Raw genomic sequence first — 23,928 nt, 5'->3', positions numbered from 1 at the left:
CATTCTCAGTGATGTCACCTGTCTCTAGTGAATGGATAGGCTGCATTCTCAGTGATGTCACCACTCTCTAGTAAATGGATAGGATGCATTCTCAGTGATGTCACCGGTCTCTAGTGAATGGATAGGCTGCATTCTCAGTGATGCCACCGCTCTCTAGTGAATGGATAGGCTGCATTCCCAGTGATGTCAGCGCTCTCTAGTAAATGGATAGGCTGCATTCTCAGTGATGTCACCACTCTCTAGTGAAGGGATAGGCTGCATTCTCAGTGATGTCACCGCTCTCTAGTGAATGGATAGGCTGTATTCTCAGTGATGACATCGGTCTCTAGTGATTGGATAGGCTGCATTCTCAGTGATGTCATCGGTCTCTAGTGAATGGATAGGCTGCATTCTCAGTGATGTCACCGCTTTCTAGTGAATGGATAGATTACATTCTCCATGATGTCACCGCTCTCTAGTGAATGGATAGGCTGCATTCTCAGTGATGTCACCGCTCTCTAGTGAATGGATAGACTGCATTATTAGTGATGTCACCGTACTCTAGTGAATGGATAGGCTGCATTCTCAGTGATGTCACCGATCTCTAGTAAATGGATAGGCTGCATTCTCAGTGATGTCACCGATCTCTAGTGAATGGATAGACTGCATTATTAGTGATGTCTCCGCTCTCTAGTGAATGGATAGGCTGCATTCTCAGTGATGTCACCGCTCTCTAGTGCAGCCTTTTCAACACAGAGAGGAACGTTTGAAATACATTTCTGGTCTCGGGGAGCCCCTGCTAAAAAATTAAAAATCTACAACTCATGACACATTAGTGTGACAGTCAAAGGGAAGAATGCTGCTTACTCTTGTCATCATTGGGAAGAATTACCCCCTTACAGATAGCTAAAAGGAACAATGGTGTCACTGGGAGCTTATCGGAGAGGCAAAAGTTGCCCATTTCTTAAGGAACCCTTAGCAACTTCAGGAGGAACCCTGCTATAGCGAATGGATAGGCTGCATTATTAGTGATGTCACCGTACTCTAGTGAATGGATGGGCTGCATTCTCAGTGATGTCACTGCTCTCTAGTGAATGGATAGGCTGCATTCTCAGTGATGTCACCGCTCTCTAGTGATTGGATAGGCTGCATTCTCAGTGATGTCACCGCTCTCTAGTGAATGGATAGGCTGCATTCTCAGTGATGTCACCGCTCTCTAGTAAATGGATAGGCTGCATTCTCAGTGATGTCACCGTTCTCTAGTGAATGGATGGGCTGCATTCTCAGTGATGTCACCGCTCTCTAGTGAATGGATAGGCTGCATTCTCAGTGATGTCACCACTCTCTAGTGAATGGATGGGCTGCATTCTCAGTGATGTCACCGCTCTCTAGTGAATGGATAGGCTGCATTCTCAGTGATGTCACCCCTCTCTAGTAAATGGATAGGCTGCATTCTCAGTGATGTCACCACTCTCTAGTAAATGGATAGGCTGCATTCTCAGTGATGTCACCGCTCTCTAGTGAATGGATAGGCTGCATTCTCAGTGATGTCACCACTCTCTAGTGAAAGGATAGGCTGCATTTTCAGTGATGTCACCGCTTTCTAGTGAATGGATAGGCTGTATTCTCAGTGATGTCACCGCTTTCTAGTAAATGGATAGATTACATTCTCCATGATGTCACCGCTCTCTAGTGAAAGGATAGGCTGCCTTTTCAGTGATGTCACCGCTTTCTAGTGAATGGATAGGCTGTATACTCAGTGATGTCACCTCTCTCTAGTGAATGGATAGGCTGCATTCTCAGTGATGTCACCGCTTTCTAGTGAATGGATAGGCTGCATTTTCAGTGATGTCACCGCTCTCTAGTGAATGGATAGGATGCATTCTAAGTGATGTCACCGGTCTCTAGTGAATGGATAGGCTGCATTCTCAGTGATGTCACCGCTCTCTAGTGGATGGATAGGCTGCATTCTCAGTGATGTCACCGCTCTCTAGTGAATGGATAGGCTGCATTCTCAGTGATGTCACCGCTCTCTAGTGCAGCCTTTTCAACACAGAGAGGAACGTTTGAAATACCTTTCTGGTCTCGGGTAGCCCCTGCTAAAAAATTAAAAATCTACAACTCATGACACATTAGTGTGACAGTCAAAGGGAAGAATGCTGCTTACTCTTGTCATCATTGGGAAGAATTACCCCCTTACAGATAGCTAAAAGGAACAATGGTGTCACTGGGAGCTTATCGGAGAGGCAGAAGTTGCCCATTTCTTAAGGAACCCTTAGCAACTTCAGGAGGAACCCTGCTATAGCGAATGGATAGGCTGCATTCTGAGTGATGTCACCGGTCTCTAGTGAATGGATGGGCTGCATTCTCAGTGATGTCACTGCTCTCTAGTGAATGGATGGGCTGCATTCTGAGTGATGTCACCGCTCTCTAGTGAATGGATGGGCTGCATTCTCAGTGATGTCACTGCTCTCTAGTGAATGGATGGGCTGCATTCTGAGTGATGTCACCGGTCTCTAGTGAATGGATGGGCTGCATTCTCAGTGATGTCACTGCTCTCTAGTGAATGGATAGGCTGCATTCTCATTTATGTCACCAGTCTCTAGTGAATGGATAGGCTGCATTCTCAGTGATGTCACCGCTCTCTAGTGATTGGATAGGCTGCATTCTCAGTGATGTCACCGCTCTCTAGTGAATGGATGGGCTGCATTCTCAGTGATGTCACTGCTCTCTAGTGAATGGATAGGCTGCATTCTCAGTGATGTCACCGCTCTCTAGTGAATGGATGGGCTGCATTCTCAGTGATGTCACCGCTCTCTAGTGAATGGATAGGCTGCATTCTCAGTGATGTCACCGCTCTCTAGTGAATGGATAGGCTGCATTCTCAGTGATGTCACCGCTCTCTAGTGAATGGATAGGCTGCATTCTCAGTGATGTCACCTCTCTATAGTTAATGGATAGGTTACATTCTCAGTGATGCCACCGCTCTATAGTTAATGGATAGGTTACATTCTCAGTGATGTCACTGCTCTCTAGTGAATGAATAGGCTGCATTCTCAGTGATGTCACCTCTCTATAGTTAATGGATAGGTTACATTCTCAGTGATGTCACCACCCTCTAGTGCAGTCTTTTTCAACCTTTTCAACGCAGAGGAACCCTTGAAATAAATTTCTGTTCTCTTGGAACCCCTGCTAAAAAATAAAAAATCTACAACTCATGACACATTAGTGTGACAGTCAGTGGGAAGAATGGCCCTTACTTTTATCATTGGGAAGAATTACCCCCCTTACAGTTAGCTAAAAGGAACAATGGTGTAATTTGGGAAGTTATCGGAGAGGCAGAAATTGCCCATTTCTTAAGGAACCCCCAGCAACCTCAGGAGGAACCCTGCTCTAGTGAATGGATAGGTTGCATTCTGCAATTCTAGGACAAGCAATGTTTTTAGTGATATCACTAGTCTACAGATACAAGAACTTTAAAGTACTTAATTTGTATCTGTTTCATCTGTATTACTTACACCCCCAATATGTTTTTTTTTTTAGGGGACCCTTTCAACCAAGTTACAACGTGAACTATTACACAGCGGACCATGGTCTCTGCAATCCTGGAAAACGCCCCTCATTAAAGCTAGGGTGAGTTGACGTTGTTTCTCTCTATTATTATGTTTCTGCCAATTGTTACATTCTTTACTTTTTGCTACATTGTTACTACTTCCATTATACGACCACACTAACTGAGGAGCTGGTGGTGACCAGCTGCCCAAGCAACTCCGGGGCAAGACGAGATCAAAAGGCACCACCTGGGCTTCTTTATATAAATCTATGACTTTCATTGCGATTTTTGTACTGAGAAACTTGAATGAAATTTATCTTCTGTTTCTGTATTTGTATTTGTTTTTAGTAAAATGCATAGCAATGTATCCCATCCAATCTCCGGACTCCTCGCATAGCATCTCTAATTAGAGGAATGCGATTAAGCGCGTGTTTTACTACAAAGGTTGGGGGCCGCCTTGGAAATATCATTTTTCCCGCGATGACACATTTATGCAGATTAAATGAGTTATTCCATAATTTGTGACACCTATTTACAGAATTACACTTCAAAGCTTGTCTGCTATAAATGAGTGCAAATCCTATAAAAATGTCAGCAAGCATTAATTGTGCATCTCGGCGGCATAGAGTCGGCCTTGTCGCAGGAGGTCGGCCCTCTTTGCTCCGTGGAGTAAATGATACGTGTTAATTAATTTCCAAGAGATGGGGAGGCTCCGGCTTATCATGGCGGGTAGGCAGAGGGGTTGCAAGAGCATTGTCATAGAGAGCGGAACTCCAGGCAGATGTACAATACACAAATGAATGCGTCTTTGTATTCATTAGTACATCATTAAATGTGCTTATTATGGAAACAGTGTAGATACCTACATGTGGCGTGCAATCAGCCTCTTGCAATCCTTATACAGAAAGGCTAACAAGGGGCATATCGATAGGAGGAGAGAGCAGAGAGAAGGATTCACCAGTCTGCTGCTTCTCCTTTTACTGTCCAGTCACAGGTTTGGAGTAGAATAAATTCAGGTCTCCGGAATTCTAGACAGGGCTGTGCTTTGTGGCAGAGTTGTGAAAATTTCGGGACTGGGTGGTCCAAAATGTATATCATTTAACTAAGTCAGGGACAAAGTTTAATATTACATCTCCTGCCGGACTCCACTCCTTCGCTGATGTCTCCACCTGGGCCTGCTCATTGTACTAGTTCAGAAAAGGGAAACTGCACTGCTTCTAAGTTCCACTTAAGCTTTTCAGGTGCCTAACCGCATGGGGTGCTGGTCTCTAGTGATTGGATAGGCTGCATTATCAGTGATGTCACCGCTCTCTAGTGAAAGGATAGGCTGCATTATCAGTGATGTCACCGGTCTCTAGTGAATGGATAGGCTGCATTCTCAGTGATGTCACCGCTCTCTAGTGAATGGATAGGCTGCATTCCCAGTGATGTCACCGCTTTCTAGTGAATGGATAGGCTGCATTCTCAGTGATGTCACTGCTCTCTAGTGAATGGATAGGCTGCATTCCCAGTGATGTCACCGCTTTCTAGTGAATGGATAGGCTGCATTCTCAGTGATGTCACCGCTCTCTAGTGAATGGATAGGCTGCATTCTCAGTGATGTCACCGCTCTCTAGTGAATGGATAGGCTGCATTCCCAGTGATGTCACCGCTCTCTAGTGAATGGATAGGCTGCATTCTCAGTGATGTCACCGCTCTCTAGTGAATGGATAGGCTGCATTCTCAGTGATGTCACCGCTCTCTAGTGAATGAATAGGCTGCATTCTCAGTGATGTCACCACTCTCTAGTGAATGGATAGGCTGCATTCTCAGTGATGTCACCGCTCTCTAGTGAATGGATAGGCTGCATTCTCAGTGATGTCACCGCTCTCTAGTGAATGGATAGGCTGCATTCTCAGTGATGTCACCGCTCTCTAGTGAATGGATAGGCTGCATTCTCAGTGATGTCACCGCTCTCTAGTGAATGGATAGGCTGCATTCTCAGTGATGTCACCGCTCTCTAGTGAATGGATAGGCTCTATTCTCAGTGATGTCACCGCTCTCTAGTGAGTGGATAGGCTGCATTCTCAGTGATGTCACCGGTCTCTAGTGAATGGATAGGCCGCATTCTCAGTGATGTCACCACTCTCTAGTGAATGGATAGGCTGCATTCTCAGTAATGTCACCGCTCTCTAGTGAATGGATAGGCCGCATTCTCAGTGATGTCACCAGTCTCTAGTGAATGGATAGGCCGCATTCTCAGTGATGTCACCACTCTCTAGTGAATGGATAGGCTGCATTCTCAGTGATGTCACCGCTCTCTAGTGGATGGATAGGCCGCATTCTCAGTGATGTCACTGCTCTCAAATTAATGGATTGGCTGCATTCTCAGTGATGTCACCGATCTCTAGTAAAGAATAGGCTGCATTCTCAGGGATGTCACTGAGCTTTTCAGGTGCTTAACCGCATGGGGTGCTGGTCCGTATGCATTCATCCAACTCTGCGTGCAACATGAAATTGAAAAGCAAAAACCGCACTTCATAAATTCAAACTGTTGAGTTTATTCAATGTAGCTGTCTTCAAACAAAGTCACCACCCTAAGCCGCGCCCCCTGTCATGTTTTGCCACAATTTGGCTTATATATAGATGTCCTCTCTAAATAAACCCAGTCCAGGTGAAATGCGTCAGTGTGGGCATGCCTAAGGGTGGGGCAGTGTAAGCAGCAGCCTTATAAAGTGTGGGGCATTGACTTTGCCCCTGAGCCATGATTGACCAAAGGCACTCTGCCTTTGGCCAACCATGGCTCTCATAGTACTTTAATTGGCCAAAGCATACAAGTCAGGTGCATGCTTTGGCCAATCATCAGAAATCAATGCACTGAAAGAGCGCAGTGCATTACGGGGTGCTCATCGGCGGGCGAACTTGCCGCTGAGCGCCCCATTTGTTTGTGTGTTCAGCTTACATTCGCCTCGAACACATAGCCCATCCCTAATGTAAATTTTAGAATAAAAATAAAAACAGTGTGTAAAGTAGTGATTGACCAATATCGTTTTTTAATGCCGATACAGATACTGATATTTTACCGATATTTTAGTTATCGGATATCGGTTTCGGCCAATATCGGCCGATATTTTCAGGCATGTAAAATTTTTTTTTTTTCAGGTACTCTTGAGGAAGGATCTGGGGGTCTAAAAGTACCCAAACCACTCCTCTGCACTGAAAAGCATTAACAATGCCAAGTTTGGCTGTTTTGAATGCTGTCAGTTTTTTAAATGTGGCGCTGTGTCATGACATCACTTCTGGGTTGTTTACATGGAGACCCGATCAGAGCCGAATGCGGCAATATCACAAAAAAATGGCCTGGTCAGGAAGGGGGGTATATCATCTGGATCTGCAGTGGTTAAAGGGTAGCTCCATTTTTGTGGGGGAAAAAATAGCAAATATGGAAAAAACAATATAGCGTATATAATTGTGACACAAATCATATTGTAATTGAATGTTATTAAAAATGACCTTTCCTATTCAATCTGGAGCTGTTCTGTACACAGAATGTATACTGACCACACCCCCAGAAACATCATTTCCTGCTTGTGTGATTGGCTCGCCAATTTTCCCAGAAGTCTGCACTAAGATACAAGTCAGATTTCTGGCATCCCCTGCAACAAAAATTTCATTTTTGGTGAGATCCTCCCAATAGGAACACGTCTAAAGGGATGCAGACCCAGCGGCTTTTATCATTAGTGCCCTGCAGCTGCCATAGCTGATAGATAATGATGAAACCACTCCCATTAGACCCACTCAGCACAGAGGAACAGCCAATGATTTCTTCAGAATAAAAAAAGGAAGAAATCTGCAACAAAGTTTGTTACAATCCCTGCAATGTACAGAGATCACCCAGAGGGGAATGTTTTTTTCTCAACAAAAGTGGAGTTACGCTTTAATATTGGCAATAAAAAAGGACCCCCTGTCAGGTTTTCTTCATGCAGAGGTTCACAGTTACACTTATTAAAGTCTGATATTGTGAGACAACCATAAAATAGCGAGGTTCTCTTTTATGATCAGTGTATTCCGTTTGTTATCCTTTGAGGGCCTGGACTCAAAGCCTTCCCTGTCTTTCTTACCATCTGTTTTTGATAAAAAAAAAAATAGCAATGATAGGAAAATAAGGATCAATCACAGTAGGACCCGGCTCACTCTAATGGCATCCTGTGCTCAATGCTCAACGGCAGAAAGAGATAGAAAAGTAAAAAGAAATGAAAAAATTAGGGCAGGCACTGATCTCCATTGCTGTTTTCCCTGGTGGATGCCTCTTTGCAAAATATATTCTTCTTTGTAACTATTAAAAAAAGAAAAGAAAAAAAAAAAAAAAGCTTTTTCCGTGTTAATCCCTAGAAAAGCAATACTGGCTTCTCCCAGGAGATAATGTCACATCCAGATAATACAAAGGAACGAGGAATCCACGTGCCTAAACTTCACACATTGTGGCCACCACCTCTAATCAAACGGAGGCTCACCGTCTGCACTGACACCAAACTATACAAGAGTATAATAGGTGCTTATGATGTATCCAATTCCTATATCAGGGGCTGTAAACGGGGTAGGAAATTTTATAGGTAGGCAACTCCTATCCTAATATTGAGCAGTGGTTCCTCATTAGTAATGAGCCAAACACCCCCCTGTTCGGTTGGCACCAGAACATCTCGAAAAGGGAATAAGTTCTAGCGAACACTCAAACTAGAGATCGACCGATTATCAGCAAAGCCGATATATCGAGGGCCGATATGCACTTTACCTGATATATCGGAATCGGCCCCGGAAGTTACCGATATTACCGATTTCCGGGAAAGTGCTGTACCGAAGTGATGGCTGCAGCTAGAGGCATCTCCCCGGTACCGGCATCCATAGCCGATGGTCAGCTGTCTTGTAATGACAACCGATGGGGCTGAGAAGCTGCTCAGCTATCATTACAAGGAGTGGGAGGGGACGTCCCCCCCCCCTCCCACCATCCCATCCTGCACGGCTACTGAAGATCCAATCAAAGCCGCATTCGGCTCTGATCGGGTCTCCATGCAAAAACCCGGAAGTGATGTCATGAGTGACATCTCTTCCAGGTACTGTCTGGCGCCAGATTAAAGAAATTTACAGCATTCAAAACAGCCAAACTTGGCGTTTTGAATGCTTTTAAGTGCAGAGGAGGGGTTTGGGGTCTTTTAGAGTACACAAGAGTACCTGTCAAATAAAAAAATGTAAAATAATTTTTTTTTGTACGAAAATATCAGCCCATATCGGCCGATACAGATATGCATTGGCCAAAATATCAGTATCGGTATCAGCAACGAAAAACCGATATCGGTCATTCACTAATTCAAACTCTATTAAAGTCTATGGCGCACGAATATGAAAAATCCAAAGTCCTAATTTTAAAGGCTTATATGCAAGTTATTGCCATAACAAGTGTATGGGGGTCTGGGTACTGCCCTGGGGGACATGCATCAATGCAAAAAAAAAAAAAAATTAAAACGTTTGTTTTTACTGAAGCAGTGATTTTAATAATGCTTAAAGTGAAACAATAAAAATGGAAAAATTCCTTTAAATATCATGCCTGGAGGGTCTCCTTAATGTGCCTGTGAAGTGGCGTATTTGTGCAATGTATGGAGCCTGCTGCAGAAATACTGCGATTTCTAAAGGAAAAAATGTAATTTAAACTTGCTCGCGGCTGTAATGTATTGTCGGCTCCCAGCAATACAAAAAAAAAAGAAAAAAAACGGCGTGGGGTCCCCCGCCTCCCAGTCCAAAACAGGCCCTTTGGGTCCGGTACCGATTTTGGGGGGAACCCCATGCCAAAATTGAAAAAAAAACCAACGGTGTTGGGTCCCCCACAGAATCCATACCAGACCCTTATCCGAGCAAGCAGCCTGGCTGGTCAGGATAGGGGGGGGGGAACGAGTGAGTGCCCCCCACTCCTGAACCATACCAGGCCACTTGCCCTCAACATGGGGAGGGTGCTTTGGGGTGCAAGATGTTGATGGGGACAAGAGCCTCTTCCCAACAACCCTGGGCTGTGGTTGTCAAGGTCTGCGCTTGGGGAGCTTATCGGAATCTGGAAGCCCCCTTTAACAAGGGGACCTCCTGATCCCCCCCTCCCTCCCCCATGTAAATGGATATCGTTTACATCTTACCCCTACCCATTTACCAATAAAGTGTACAAAAAAATAAATAAATACAAAAGACAGTTTTGACCAGTCCTTTATTAAAAAATGAAAAACTAGTGTCTCTCGATGTAAATCCAGCGTCAATCATGTCACCCTCCGCACCCGGAAAAAAAAAAAAAAAAAAGACGCTCCCGCCTCTTCACACGCTGTAATGAGCTGTTTGAGCAGTGACATTTATTTTATTAGGAAAGGGGCGGGAACACCTGGTTACATCACTCAGTGGCACCGCCCCTTCTGTCGTCGCGTCCATAGTCTGACTCAGCACTTGGATAGCTCCATAGTCTGGTTCAGAATTAGCTCCATAGTCTAATTCAGCACCTGGATAGCTCCACTGTCTAGTTCAGCATCTGGATAGCTCCATAGTCATGTTCAGCACCTGGATAGCTCCATAGTATTGTTTAGTATCAGCTCCATAGTCTGGTTCAGCATCTGGATAGCTCCATGGTCTGGTTCAGCACCTGGACAGCTCCATAGTCTGTTCCAGAATCAGCTCCATAGTCTGGTTCAGTACCTGGATAGCTCCATAGCCTAGTTCAGCACTTGGACAGCTCCATAGCATTGTCCAGTATCAGCTCCATAGTCTGGTTCAGCACTTGGACAGCTTCATAGCATTGTCCAGTATCAGCTCCTTAGTCTGGTTCAGCACTTGGACAGCTCCATAGTATTGTCCAGTATCTGCTCCATAGTCTGGTTGAGCACTTGGACAGCTCCACAGTTTTGGTCAATACCTGGATAGCTCTCTATAGTCTGTTTCAGCACCAAAATAGCTCCACAGTCTGGGTCTGAACTGGAATATCTCCACAATCTGAAGTTGTTTTTAGGAGTTATCTTCAGATAACACTCTCATTATACTAATCATACTGGCTGCTCACTCGTTACAGTAGATTTAGCTTAAAAAAAAAAATGAAAAATTTCCTTTTTAACCTCCATAACTAATAATTTTTCTCCGCAGAGTAGTAAGTTTCTACTTTTTGCACTGAAGTTCTAAATCGATGAACTTTTACACTTCCCAGCCTTACCTCAGGAATCTTTTCACCTCTTCTGCTTTCTCTTTATTGATTGTCTCTTCTGTACTTACTGTTCACCACTCCACATCCTGCCTACGTGTACACTGATCTCCTCTCAGTCTTCCAGTGGTGACACTTCATGTTATCTCTAGTCATAGGTTCTGCGGTGCTGCACTCATTTGACTCAAGGAATATGGAGTGGGTGTTAATTAAATCTTTCCAAGGAGAGAGCGGGCCTTAGTTCATCTCAGCAGACAGTTGCTCCTTAAAAGTTTGAAGTATCTCTCCTTAAAGAGTATCAGTCATGATGGGACTTACAGGTTGTCTATACTTTTTATGAAAGAGATGTATGCACCCCCTTTGTTTAGCTTTCATTACAATGCCACTGGATGTCTCTTGAGATTAAAAGTCAGTGCTAGGAGCTCCTATGGACATAACAGCTTCAAACAACAGAGGGACATACATAGTTATAAGGCTTTGCTATTTAATACCATGATATACAATCAAGAGCTGTGGTAACAGCATGGCATTAGGTCATGAGTTACATGTGTTACTAGCATGGCATGAGATCAGGGAGTTGGTGAAGCAGCCACTGTCAGACCTCAGGTTACCTCTCTTCTTAAAGCAGAACTTAAGTTATATTTTTTTAGTTTTTTTTTTTTAATTTGTTTCCTTACAATTTATTTATTTTTTGCTTTAATACTCACCTTATCCTTGGCACTGTCCCCAGCAAACTTATCATGCTGAGTTCCCCCTTGATGGGTTATGTGTTTCAAAGGAATGCCCTTTTTATCCAGAGCTCAGATTGAGTTGTGTCTGAAGATCCACTTAAAAAAAAAAAAAGCCTAATGAAAAAGATGGTGCACTGGGGCATTTGTCCCTGCATGTCTTTTTTGGATGCCAGTCTTGTTGCTGTAGCATCTTATGTAACAGAAGTTAAATTGCCATTTTGGTGTTAAAAAAAAAGAAAAGAAAAAAAGAGCTTATGAGATAATTTAGCGTACTAGCCTGTTAACACCTGTAAAAAATGCAAATAGGTGTTAATTACAATGAAATTGCAAGTCATGAAAATCTGTCATTCCCCGGAGCCCTTGAGTGCATAGATTTGCATGCATAGATTTGCAGAGAAAAAACAAATTATATATATATATTTATATATATATATACACACACAGTATATGCAGTATACGCACACCTGCAATATAAATTGTACTATTTTAAATATATATGTATATATATATATATATATATATATATATATATATATATATATATATAAATATATATATATATATATTTAAAATAGTACAATAGTATATATATATATATATGTGTGTGTGTGTGTGTATATATATATAATTTAATAAAATAACACAATTTATATTGCAGGTGTGCGTATACTGCATACACTGGTGTGTGTATATATATATATATACACACACACACAGTATATGCAGTATACGTACACCGGCAATATAAATTGTATTATTTTTTTAAATTATATATATGTATATATATCTATATATACATATATATATATATACAATATATATATATATATATATATATATATATATATATATATATATATGTATATATACATATATACATATATATAATTTAAAAAAATAATACAATTTATATTGCCGGTGTGCGTATGCTGCATATACTGTGTGTGTGTATATATATATATATATATATATATATATATATATATATATATATATACTTACAGTACATACACACACATTGTCAAAAGTATTGGGACACCTGCCTTTACACACACATGAAATTTAACGGCATCCCAGTCTTAGTCTGTAGGGTTCAGTATTGAGTTGGCCCACCCTTTGCAGCTATAACAGCTTCAACTCTTCTGGGAAGGCTGTCCACAAGGTTTAGGAGTGTCTATGGGAAGATTTGACCATTCTTCCAAAAGCACATTTTTGAGGTCAGGCAATGATGTTGGACAAGAAGGCCTGGCTTGCAGTCTCTGCTCAAATTCATCCCAAAGGTGTTCTATTGGGTTGAGGTCAGGAATTTTTGCAGGAAAGTCAAGTTCCTCCACCCCAAACTCGCTCATCCATGCCTTTATGGGCCTTGCTTTGTGCACTAGTTCAAATGATTTGGTGGAGGGGGGATTATGGTGTGGAGTTGTTTTTCAGGGGTTGGGCTTGGCCCCTTAGTTCCAGTGAAGGGAACTCTTAAGGCGTCAGCATTCCAAGACAATTTTATGCTCCCATGTTTGTGGGAACAGTTTGGGGATTGCTCATTCCTGTTCCAGCATGACTGCACACCAGTGCACAAAGCAAGGTCCATAAAGACATGGATGAGTGAGTTTGGGGTGGAGGAACTTGACTGACCTGCACATGGAACACCTTTGGGATGAATTAGAGCAGAGACGGTGAACCAGGTCTTCTTGTCTAACATCAGTGCCTGACCTCACAAATGCCCTTCTGGAAGAATGGTCAAACATTCCCATAGACACTCCTAAACCTTGTGGACAGCCTTCCCAGAAGAGTTGAAGCTGTTCTACCTGCAAAGGGTGGGCCAACTCAATATTGAACCCTACGGACTAAGACTGGGATGCCATTAAAGTTTATGTGCGTGTAAAAGCAGGCATCCCAATACTTTTCACAATATAGTGTATGTAATATGTGACTATGAATGCTAAGCACATGAGCGTGTCCTGGCAGGATAATTGTGACAAGCGGCTGTGTGGTCTGGTCAACAATGACTCTCTGGATCAGGGACATTTGAGTATTAGGCTGGCAATAGGTATTTGGTGCAGGGATTTGGGGGGAAAGGGGTTGACTATGTCATCACTTTTATATATACCTTTGGCCTGGGCTTTTGTTCAGCGGGAACACGGGGGAATGCAGTACTGGCACCTCTAGCACATAATGTATGTACTGGGAAAGTGTGCTTGGGTGTGCTTGAGGGTCAATTGAAGCTCAATACTGGGGATCTATTGTGGTTGGGGGGGTAGTAATGTTGTTGGGAGGATGTCAATTGTTGCTAGAGGGATCTTCCATTGCGGTGGAACATACTGTTGCTGGCAGGGAATCTTTGCCCTGGGGGGGTTTCTCATTGTTGGGGAGGATCCTCTTTTGAGGGGAGAGGGTTTATTGATGCTGGCTGCTGGGTGATCTGTTGTTTCCAGCAGTGGTCTTTTTTTGCTGGGGTAGACACACTCCTAAACCTTGTGGACAGCCTTCCCAAAGGAGTTGAAGCTGTTATAGCTGCAAAGGGTGGGCCAACTCAATATTGAACCCTACGGACTAAGACTGGGATGCCATTAAAGTTCATGTGTGTGTAAAGGCAGCTGTCCCAATACTTTTGACAATATAGTGTGTGTATATATTGGAGCAAAGATTGGAGGAAGGAACATCAATAGGACAATCAATAGTCTTCAATATACTGAGGACATGACCCTCCTCTCAGAAACTGAAGATGACCTAAAACACAGGGGGGTCAACTTGATATTGAACCCTACGGACTGACTGACGGATGGAAGACTGGGGTGCCATTAAAGTTCAAGTGTGTGTGAAGGCAGGCATCCCAATACTTCTGGTAATATAGTGTGTGTGTATATATATATATATATATATATATATATACAGTATTTTCATTGCAGCAAAACAGACCATCTCTAGTTCTTGGAAAAAGACAACTACCCCATTTGGGAAGCCTAAATCTCGTATTAAACTTTGTATGACATATGAGAAAATGGCAGCCACATTAAATGATAAAATGTCCTAATTCCCAAAGATTTGAGAGTCCTAGATCTCACACTATATGCTAGCAGGCTACTAACTCTCTAAGTCCTAAACAACAGACCTCTCTAGGTCTGAATAGCAGGTTCTACCTGAGCTTGGGAAGCAGTCTGGACAAGTATTGGTTTTCGTTGCATCCAAACTCATTACATTTGTATTAAATCCAACATCATCCATTTTTAGGGTTCAAATTTTCCTCATAAGCATGCCTATGTTTGCAGAATAAATGTCTCAAAGAAAAACAAACAAACTTAACATTGGACTAGTCCTATACCCAGCAGAGTTTCAATCCGTGGTTACCCATATTTTGCTCGCAGCCTGTCTCTTAGTGGTACCAAATTGGAAATCCAATCTAACCCCAACCTCTCTGACGTGGTGAAGATGGTGGACCAAAACTATACCTTTGAACTCCTCCTGGCAATTAATTCATTGCATACGATACCTTCGCCAATTCATGGAGTATATGGAAAAGGAATATTCAGTGGCGGCTGGCGCTCCATGGGCTGGGAGTGGGGGGGGGGCAGCAGACGGACCACACCATACCCCCCCAGGACACCAGCCCGCACACCATACACCCCCCCCCCCCAGTCGTCGGCTCACTCACCCTGGACATGTGGAGGGCAGGCAGCAGCAGCGGTGACGGCGGCTTCCCCTCAGTCTCCTGCGACTACTCCCTCCTCCTCCTCCTTGGCCAATGGCATGGCTTCTAATTTCGGCCAATCGGGAAAGGGGTCTCAGGACCCGATTCCTGACTGGCCAGGAGGAGAATCCATGTGACAATAGTGAATATTAATTCGCTATTGTCACACAACTGGGTGGGCTTAGGGCACAGTGCTCTGCGCCCCGAGCCCACCCTTTTTTGAAGCCTATTAGAGCCTCTGGTTTTAATCACGTGCTTCAAAAAAAAAAAAAAACCCCATTGGAATCCATGCATCCAGCGCCATGCATGTAGATTAGGGGGGGGCGGCATCATTGCGCCCCCAATGGGCGGGCCGCCACTGGGAATAATGTGAAGTTTGCCCCCTTGGTTACGTAATGTACTTGTTTAATATTGAACACGATGATCTCTTCTGTTTCTAAGCTGTACTGGAATTTGTGTATTTCGTATTTTGCAACAAAAGTTTGTTCTTCCATGCAATATTTGATAAATCAATATAAATTATTGAAATAAAAGGAATAAATGTCTCAAAGTACATAACCTGTCAGCCATTGCACAGATCTCGGCCATAATACAATCAGACAATGCAGGTCACGTGAACATGTTAGGAGTTATGATAATTTACTCATTTTGAGTCTAAGACAAATTTGGAGAAATTTACGGATAGTCTTCAGCCGGTGCCGCATTTCATCCGACGTCTTCATTTGTCTTTTGATGGTTTCGTAACTTGGCAACGGAAGTTTGCAGAGATTTACAGGGGAAAAAAAAACCCTGTCAGACTTTTCATGCTTTTCATTAGATCTTTCCTTGCAAAATGACGGCAAGCAAATAACAGAACAGCGTTTTAACTTCCTCTTATGTTCGGAATCGATATTATAACATTGCTTTTCTAATCTTCAGTTTGCAGAAGAGGTGTAAAAACACTAGCAGGTAAATCTTAGGGAAGTCAGCTACTTTTTTTTATTAAAGGTACACTCCACTTTGACCTTAAAGGGTAAATCCACGTTTGTGGGGAAAAAAAAAATAGCAAATAAAGAAAAAAAATAATATAGCGTATACAATTGCGAAAAAAAAAGCCATATTGTAATTGAATGTTATTAAAAATTACATAGTTACATAGTCAGGTTGAAAAAAGACACAAGTCCAGCTGGCTCAACCAATAAAAACTAAAAAAGAAAAAAAAGTAAAGAAAACCCAACCATACAATCCCATATACACAATCCTATACCCCCCATCCAGAGGAAGGCGAAAAAAACCCAGCAAAGCATGATCCAATTTACTACAGCAGGGGAAAAAACTTCCTTCCTGATCCCCCGAGAGGCAATCAGATATTCCCTGGATCAACTTTACCTATAAATATTAGTACCCGGTTATATTATGTACACCTAGGAAAGAATCCAGGACTTTTTTAAAGCAATCTCCTGAGCTGGCCAGAACCACCTCTGGAGGGAGTCTATTCCACATTTTCACAGCTCTTACTGTAAAGAAACCTTTCCGTATTTGGAGACAAAATCTCTTTTCCTCTAGACGTAAAGAGTGCCCCTTGTCCTCTGTGATGACCTTAAATTGAATAACTCAACACCAAGTTCACTATATGGACCCCTTATGTATTTATACATGGAGATCATATCCCCCCTTATGTATTTATACATGGAGATCATATCCCCCCTTATGTATTTATACATGGAGATCATATCCCCCCTTATGTATTTATACATGGAGATCATATCCCCCCTTATGTATTTATACATGGAGATCATATCCCCCCTTATGTATTTATACATGGAGATCATATCCCCCCTTATGTATTTATACATGGAGATCATAGCCCCCCTTATGTATTTATAGATGGAGATCATATCCCCCCTTATGTATTTATACATGGTGATCATACCCCCCCTTATGTATTTATACATGGAGATCATATCCCCCCTTATGTATTTATACATGGTGATCATAGCCCCCCTTATGTATTTATACATGGAGATCATACCCCCCCCCCTTATGTATTTATACATGGAGATCATATCCCCCCTTATGTATTTATACATGGAGATCATATCCCCCCCCCTTATGTATTTATACATGGAGATCATATCCCCCCTTATGTATTTATACATGGAGATCATATCCCCCCTTATGTATTTATACATGGAGATCATACCCCCCCCCCCTTATGTATTTATACATGGTGATCATATCCCCCCTTATGTATTTATACATGGAGATCATACCCCCCCTTATGTATTTATACATGGAGATCATATCCCCCCTTATGTATTTATACATGGAGATCATATCCCCCCTCTTATGTATTTATACATGGAGATCATATCCCCCTTATGTATTTATACATGGAGATCATATCCCCCCTTATGTATTTATACCTGGTGATCATATCCCCCCTTATGTATTTAAATGTGATTTTTAATTTTTTTTTTGGGGGGGGGGGGCAGGGGGGAATATTATATAGCAGAATGTGAAAAAGATAGATTTTATTTTCAGAATTTACGCTTTTTTTTTTTTTGTTTGTTTATAGCGCAATGTATAAAAAATCGCACAGGGGATCAAATACCACCAAAAGAAAGCTCTGTTTGTGAGAAAAAAAGGACGTCAATTTTATTTGGGTACAGCATCGCACGACCGCGCAATTGTCCATTAACCACTTTACCACCGGAGGATTTTGCTGTCTTACGTCTGGGTCACTTTTTGCGATTCGGCACTGTGCGACTTTAACAGACAATTGCGCGGTCATGTAACGCCGTACCCAAACAAAATTGACGCCCTTTTTTCTCCACAAATAGAGCTTTCTTTTGGTGGTATTTGATCACCTGTGCGATCTTTACTTTTTGTGCTATAAACAAAAAAAGAGCAAAAATTTTGAAAAAATAACAATACTTTTCACATTTTTTTATATGAAATTCCCCCCAAAAAAATGTAAAAATCAAACTTTTTTTATCATTTTTGGCCAATTTGTTTTCTGCTACATATTTTTGGTAAAAAAAAATCGCAATAGTATTGCGTTTACTAACTAAGGGAAAGATTTCTGTCATTTTTGGTGTTTTTTTTTTTAACTAGTAATGGCGGCGATCTGCAATTTTTTTTGCGCGACTGCGACATTGCGGCGGACAGATCGTACCCTTGACTGACATTTTTGACACTTTTGGGGGTACCAGTGACATTGCTACAGTAATCAGTGCTATACATATGCACTGTTACTGCAAAATGACACTGGCAGGGAAGAAGTAAATCTCGTTGGTGATCAAGGGGTTAAATGTAAGCCTAGGGGATTGTTTACTAACTGTGGGGGGTTGGGCTTTTGAAATGGCCTGGCAGGGAAGGGGTTCATTTTATTGGAGAGGGAGGGGTTGATGTATGCCTGGTGCTTACTAACGTGTGTGGGGGGAGGGGACTGAGTGACACAGGGACAGATCGCATGTTCAGCTATGCAGAATACTGTAATCTGTCACTGTCTGTCACTTAGGAGATCCGCCCGCTTTGTTTACACAAGCGGGCGGATCTCCACACTCGATTCCCCGACGATCAGGGAAGAGGGACGGTGATCACCGCCGCTCCTCCCCTGGCCCGACTCCTGCTGTGACTGAAAACAGCGGGAGCGAGCCTCCGGTGGCGCGCGCGCGCCGCCCACAAGGGGAGGAGTCCAGCTACGTAGGTCTATGTCGCTGGATGATAACAAGCCACATTGCCACAGTAGCAGCTCAGTGAGCAGACGGCAAGTGGTTAAAGTAACGCAGTGCCGAATCGCAAAATATGACCTGGTCATTAAGGGGGCAAAATTTCCGGTCCAGAAGTGTTTTTTTTTTTAATTTTTATAAATTTTATTGGGTTTTCAGTATACAAAACAAAGGAAGGCGTTGGGTAAAAGAGCCCGAAGTGGTTAATATTCTTTTTCAGACCTGGGCTTCTGCCCTTAGTAATAGGGATGAAAATTGCAAGCAGGCACAATGCTATTTACAGTATATATATATATCCCCGTGCATGGCAAGCAAGCTCTCTATAATGGGAAGCCGGGACAGGAGATGTGAAGATTCTGAGTCAGGACATTTCTCCCCAATCTCCAGCAATGTGTGAAAGAAAAAAAAACAAGCCAAGGTGACTCTTCTGTCTCTTTCTCTTTCCTTTGAGAATGCAGACAAATGATTCTATTGGGTATATCCTGTTCATATATCTGACACATTTCATCCGCCTCCTTCTATAATGAGGAATCAGAAGCCCATAAATTTACAGATACAGAAATAGGTAATTTGTTTGTATCTTGACATTTTTTTTTTTTTACGGAAAGTGACAAATCTGGAAGAGATCACGGCGTCATGCGGGGCTGAAAGGAGATTGTCACTGGTGACAGGGGAAGATCCCGGCTTTGTGTTTGCCGGAATCAAACATAATCCCTCGAGTGACGAGATGATGAACTCTTATTGTGGGGTTTCTTTTCTTCTTCTTTTGCACAATAAAAAAAATATATAAAAATGATGCTACGCTCCAGGCTAGAGTAAAATGTTAATTTGTTTCCCCCCGATGACGCGTTTCACCAATTCTCGAATTGTAAAAAGTAATTTATTCCAGATAGGGAGAGAAGTTTCTCTTTTTTGGAACTAGACATTTTTTTTTTTCCCATTTTAGAAACATGTTGGTTAAAGTTTTTGCCTTTACCGCTTTACCTCCGGAAGGATTTTGCTGTCTTACGTCCAGGCCACTTTTTGCGATTCGGCGCTGTGCGAATTTAACTGACAATTGCGCGGTCGTGCGACGCCGTACCCAAACAAAATTTACGTCCTTTTTTTCCCACAAACAGAGCTTTCTTTTGCTGGTATTTAATAACCTGTGCGATTTTTACTTTTTTGCACTATAAACAAAAAAAAGAGCGACAATTTTTAAAAAATAATATTTTTCACATTTTTTATAAGAACCCCCCCCCCCCCCCAAAAAAAAAAAAAAAATCAGAATTTTTTAACATTTTAGGCCAATTTGTTTTCTGCTACATATTTTTGGTGAAAAAAATCACAATAAGCGTATTTTGATTGGTTTGCGCGAAAGTTATTGCGTTTACTAACTACGGGAAATATTTTTGTAATTTTTATTGTTTTTTTTTTTTAAACTAGTAATGGCGGCGATCTGCGATTTTTTTTTTTTTTGCAGGACTGCGACTTTGCGGCGGACAGATCGGACCCTTGACTGACATTTTTGACACTTTTGGGGGAACCAGTGACATTACTACAGTAATCAGTGCTATAAATATGCACTGTTACTGTAAAAATGACACTGGCAGGGAAGGGGTTAACGTTATTAGTGATTAAGGGGTTAAGTGTGTCCCTAGGGGCGTGCTTCTAACTGTAAAGGGGAGTAGCTTGTGATGTAAGCACGGAGACATACGATCCTACATAGCAGGATCGTATGATCTCTGTAGTTACACCAGGGAGAATGACAGATTGCTTTGTTTACATCAGCCGCCTGCCTTTCTCCCTCTCCAGCGGGAGATCGCGAGTGGCCGGCGCAGTATATGTACTTGCGGCAGTCAGCAAGTGGTTAATAATAAGCAGAACGCTTATAAATTATGGATTATTTTTATTCATGAGGATTGATGGAAAATCATTCAGCACCACATGTCTGTGAAAAATTGTGCATTTCATTTGGAAATCAATGTTCCAGAGTCTGGAGGAGGAGTGGAGAGGCACAGAATCCAAGTTGCATGAGGTCCAGTGTGAAGTTTCCACAGTCAGTGATGATTTGGGGAGCCATGTCATCTGCTGGTGTTGGTCCACTGTGTTTTATCAAGTCCAAAGTCAGTGCAGCCCTCTAGCAGGAAATTCGACAGCACTTCATGCTTCCCTCTGCTGACCAGCTTTATGGAGATGCTGATTTCATTTTTCAGCAGGACTTGGCACCGCCCACACCGCCAAAACTACCAACAGGGGAGGATTGGGCCAGGGGGCAGGGGGTAAATTGCCCCCCGGGCCTCCCTAAAGCCCCTGAATAAGGCTGCACCGGTTCTGCCACAGACATGCCTAAAGGATTCCTGGTAAAGTGAAGTAAAAAGTCCCCACTGCTGACCTACTGAGTGCGGGATAAAGACAAGGACAGAGCGCAGGATGCCCCCCCCCCCAGCATGGATGGTGTAAACTGTGTCTGAGCAGAGGCCATTTCCATGCCCCACTGGAGGCTCTCCACCCCCAGGCAGCCCCGACCGAGCTGTCCCAGCTCCCCCCAACTGCCCGCTAATGGCCAGGTTGGGGACTTGGATGTGTCCGGATGTGGAGCTTTAGCCTGGAATGGGGGTCAGGAGGAGGCCTGGGAGAGTAGGAGGGGGGTCTGGAATGGGGGTCAGGAGGAGGCCTGGGAGAGTGGGAGGGGGGCCTGGAATGGGGGTCAGGAGGAGGCCTGGGAGAGTGGAAGGGGGGACTGGAATGGGGGTCAGGAGGAGGCCTGGGAGAGTGGGAGGGGGGCCTGGAATGGGGGTCAGGAGGAGGCCTGGGAGAGTGGGAGGGGGGCCGGAATTGGAGGTCAGGAGGAGGCCTGGGAGAGTGGGAGGGGGGCCTGGAATGGGGGTCAGGAGGAGGCCTGGGAGAGTGGGAGGGGGGCCTGGAATGGAGGTCAGGAGGAGACCTGGGAGAGTGGGAGGGGGGCCTGGAATGGGGGTCAGGAGGAGGCCTGGGAGAGTGGAAGGGGGGCCTGGAATGGGGGTCAGGAGGAGGCCTGGGAGAGTGGGAGGGGGGCCGGAATTGGAGGTCAAGAGGAGACCTGGGAGAGTGGGAGGGGGGCCTGGAATGGGGGTCAGGAGGAGGCCTGGGAGAGTGGAAGGGGGGCCTGGAATGGGGGTCAGGAGGAGGCCTGGGAGAGTGGGAGGGGGCCTGGAATGGGGGTCAGGAGGAGGCCTGGGAGAGTGGGAGGGGGGCCTGGAATGGGGGTCAGGAGGAGGCCTGGGAGATTTGGAGGGGGGCCAAGTCACTGCACCATTGGCCTCTGGTTTGTACTTGCCCCCTTGGCCAAAAGTTTGCCAGTCAGCCCCTGACTACCAATACCTGGTCACATGATCATGGGATCACTGAGCTTGCTTGGCCAGCAAACTCGCCTGACCTAAACCCCATAGAGAATCTGTGAGGTATTGTCAAGAGGAGGATGAGAGACACCAGACCCAACAATGCAGAGGAGCTGAAGGCTATCAAAGCAACCTGGGCCTCCATAACACCTCAGCAGTGCCACAGGCTGATCGCCTCCATGCCACGCCACATTGATGCAGTAATTCATACAAAACCAAAGTATTGAGTGCATCCTATACTGTACATGGACAGACCTTTCACTAAGTCAACATTTCTGTATTAAAAATCCTTTTTTTATATTGGTCTTATGTAATATTCTAATTTTCTGAGATACTGAATTTTGGGGTGTCAGCTGGAGAGTTCAGATCCCTGGGCCCCCATACTTTTATACAGTATAGGAGAATTCTGAGCCATTGTAAGCTTAACCACTTCCCGCCTATCCTATAGGCAATTGATGGTGGGAAGGTGGTTGCATTATCCTGACCGGACGCCATATGACGGCGGCAGGATAATGCGCTCTGCGCACCCGGGGGGGGGGCACGCAGAGCGGCGATCGGTGCTGCGGTGTACCCTTGTAGTTACGCCCCCCTGAACACAGACACAGGGGGCATTGTTCCTGTAATTGCTTCTCTGACACCAATCCCCCTCCCCTCCCTGCTCTGCCTGCTTCTGAGCCCCACATTCCCGTGTGCCCCCCTTTGACTGTGAAGCCTCCCCCCCTGCAGCTCCTGGCTTCCCTGTCCTGTAAAAAAAATAACAAATTGTAGAAAAATAATAATTAAACGTTGTGATAAATAATTAAAAAAAAAATGTAAAATAAAATAATTCTAAAAATCTTTAACATTAAAAAAAAAAATGAAGTGTGCCACCCTTTCATTATGAAGTCCCCCCCCCCCTCCCGCAGCACTGCTGGCTTCCCTGTGCTGTAAAAAAATAACAAATTTAAAAAAAATAATAATTAAACATTGTAATAAATAATTTTTCAAAATTGTAAAATAAAATAATTGTAAAAATCTTTAACATTAAAAAAAATGTGTGCCCCCCTTTCACTATGAAGCCCCCCCCCTTCCTGCAGCACTGCTGGCTTCCCTGTCCTGTAAAAAAAATAACAAATTGTAAAAAAATAATAATTAAACATTGTAATAAATAATTTTTCAAAATTGTAAAATAAAGTAATTGTAAAAATCTTTAACGTTAAAAAAAAAAGTGTGCCCCCCTTTCACTATGAAGCCCCCCCCCTCCTGCAGCACTGCTGGCTTCCCTGTCCTGTAAAAAAATAACAAATTGTAAAAAGATAATAATTAAACATTGTAATAAATAATTTTTAAAAATTGTAAAATAAAATAATTGTAAAAATGTTTAATGTTAAAAAAAAAGTTATACATTTTTAAAAACAAAATGTAAAAAACAATAAAAAAATAGCTAATTCACACAGGTTCTCTGTTGTGTTTGTGTCTGCTAATAATGATTTTAGTGTGTTTTTAGTGAAAATATTGTCTTGATAAATTTGGGGGGGGGTCCCTGCCAGGAAGGCTGTACGGGGGCGCGGTGATTTCTAACAGCAGCCCTGGGTATTCCATCTCCTCCATCTTGACCTTTCATTCTGAATGGGGGAGTATCTCTGTTCAAGGCCACCAGCCCTTCGTATAATATTTGTACTGACCTATGCGACAAATGTCCTCCTATCACCCCAAGCCAAGTCCTCCTATCAC

The 23,928-nt window shown here is 43.3% G+C and overlaps 1 protein-coding gene across 1 annotated transcript in view; it reads left to right on the top strand.

Moving 5' to 3' along the window:
- LRFN2 (leucine rich repeat and fibronectin type III domain containing 2) overlaps positions 1–23,928 on the top strand; it is an 890,926-nt gene that overhangs the window by 446,220 nt on the left and 420,778 nt on the right. Inside the window, exon 4 of the mRNA XM_082249300.1 lies at positions 3,523–3,612. The gene's annotated coding sequence lies outside the window, so the exon portion shown is untranslated. The remainder of the gene's footprint in view (positions 1–3,522; positions 3,613–23,928) is intronic.

Source organism: Pelophylax lessonae (assembly GCF_965119305.1).
Source record: "Pelophylax lessonae genome assembly, chromosome: 3".
Taxonomy (NCBI): domain Eukaryota; kingdom Metazoa; phylum Chordata; class Amphibia; order Anura; family Ranidae; genus Pelophylax; species Pelophylax lessonae.
This window is presented reverse-complemented; position numbering and strand designations above follow the sequence as displayed.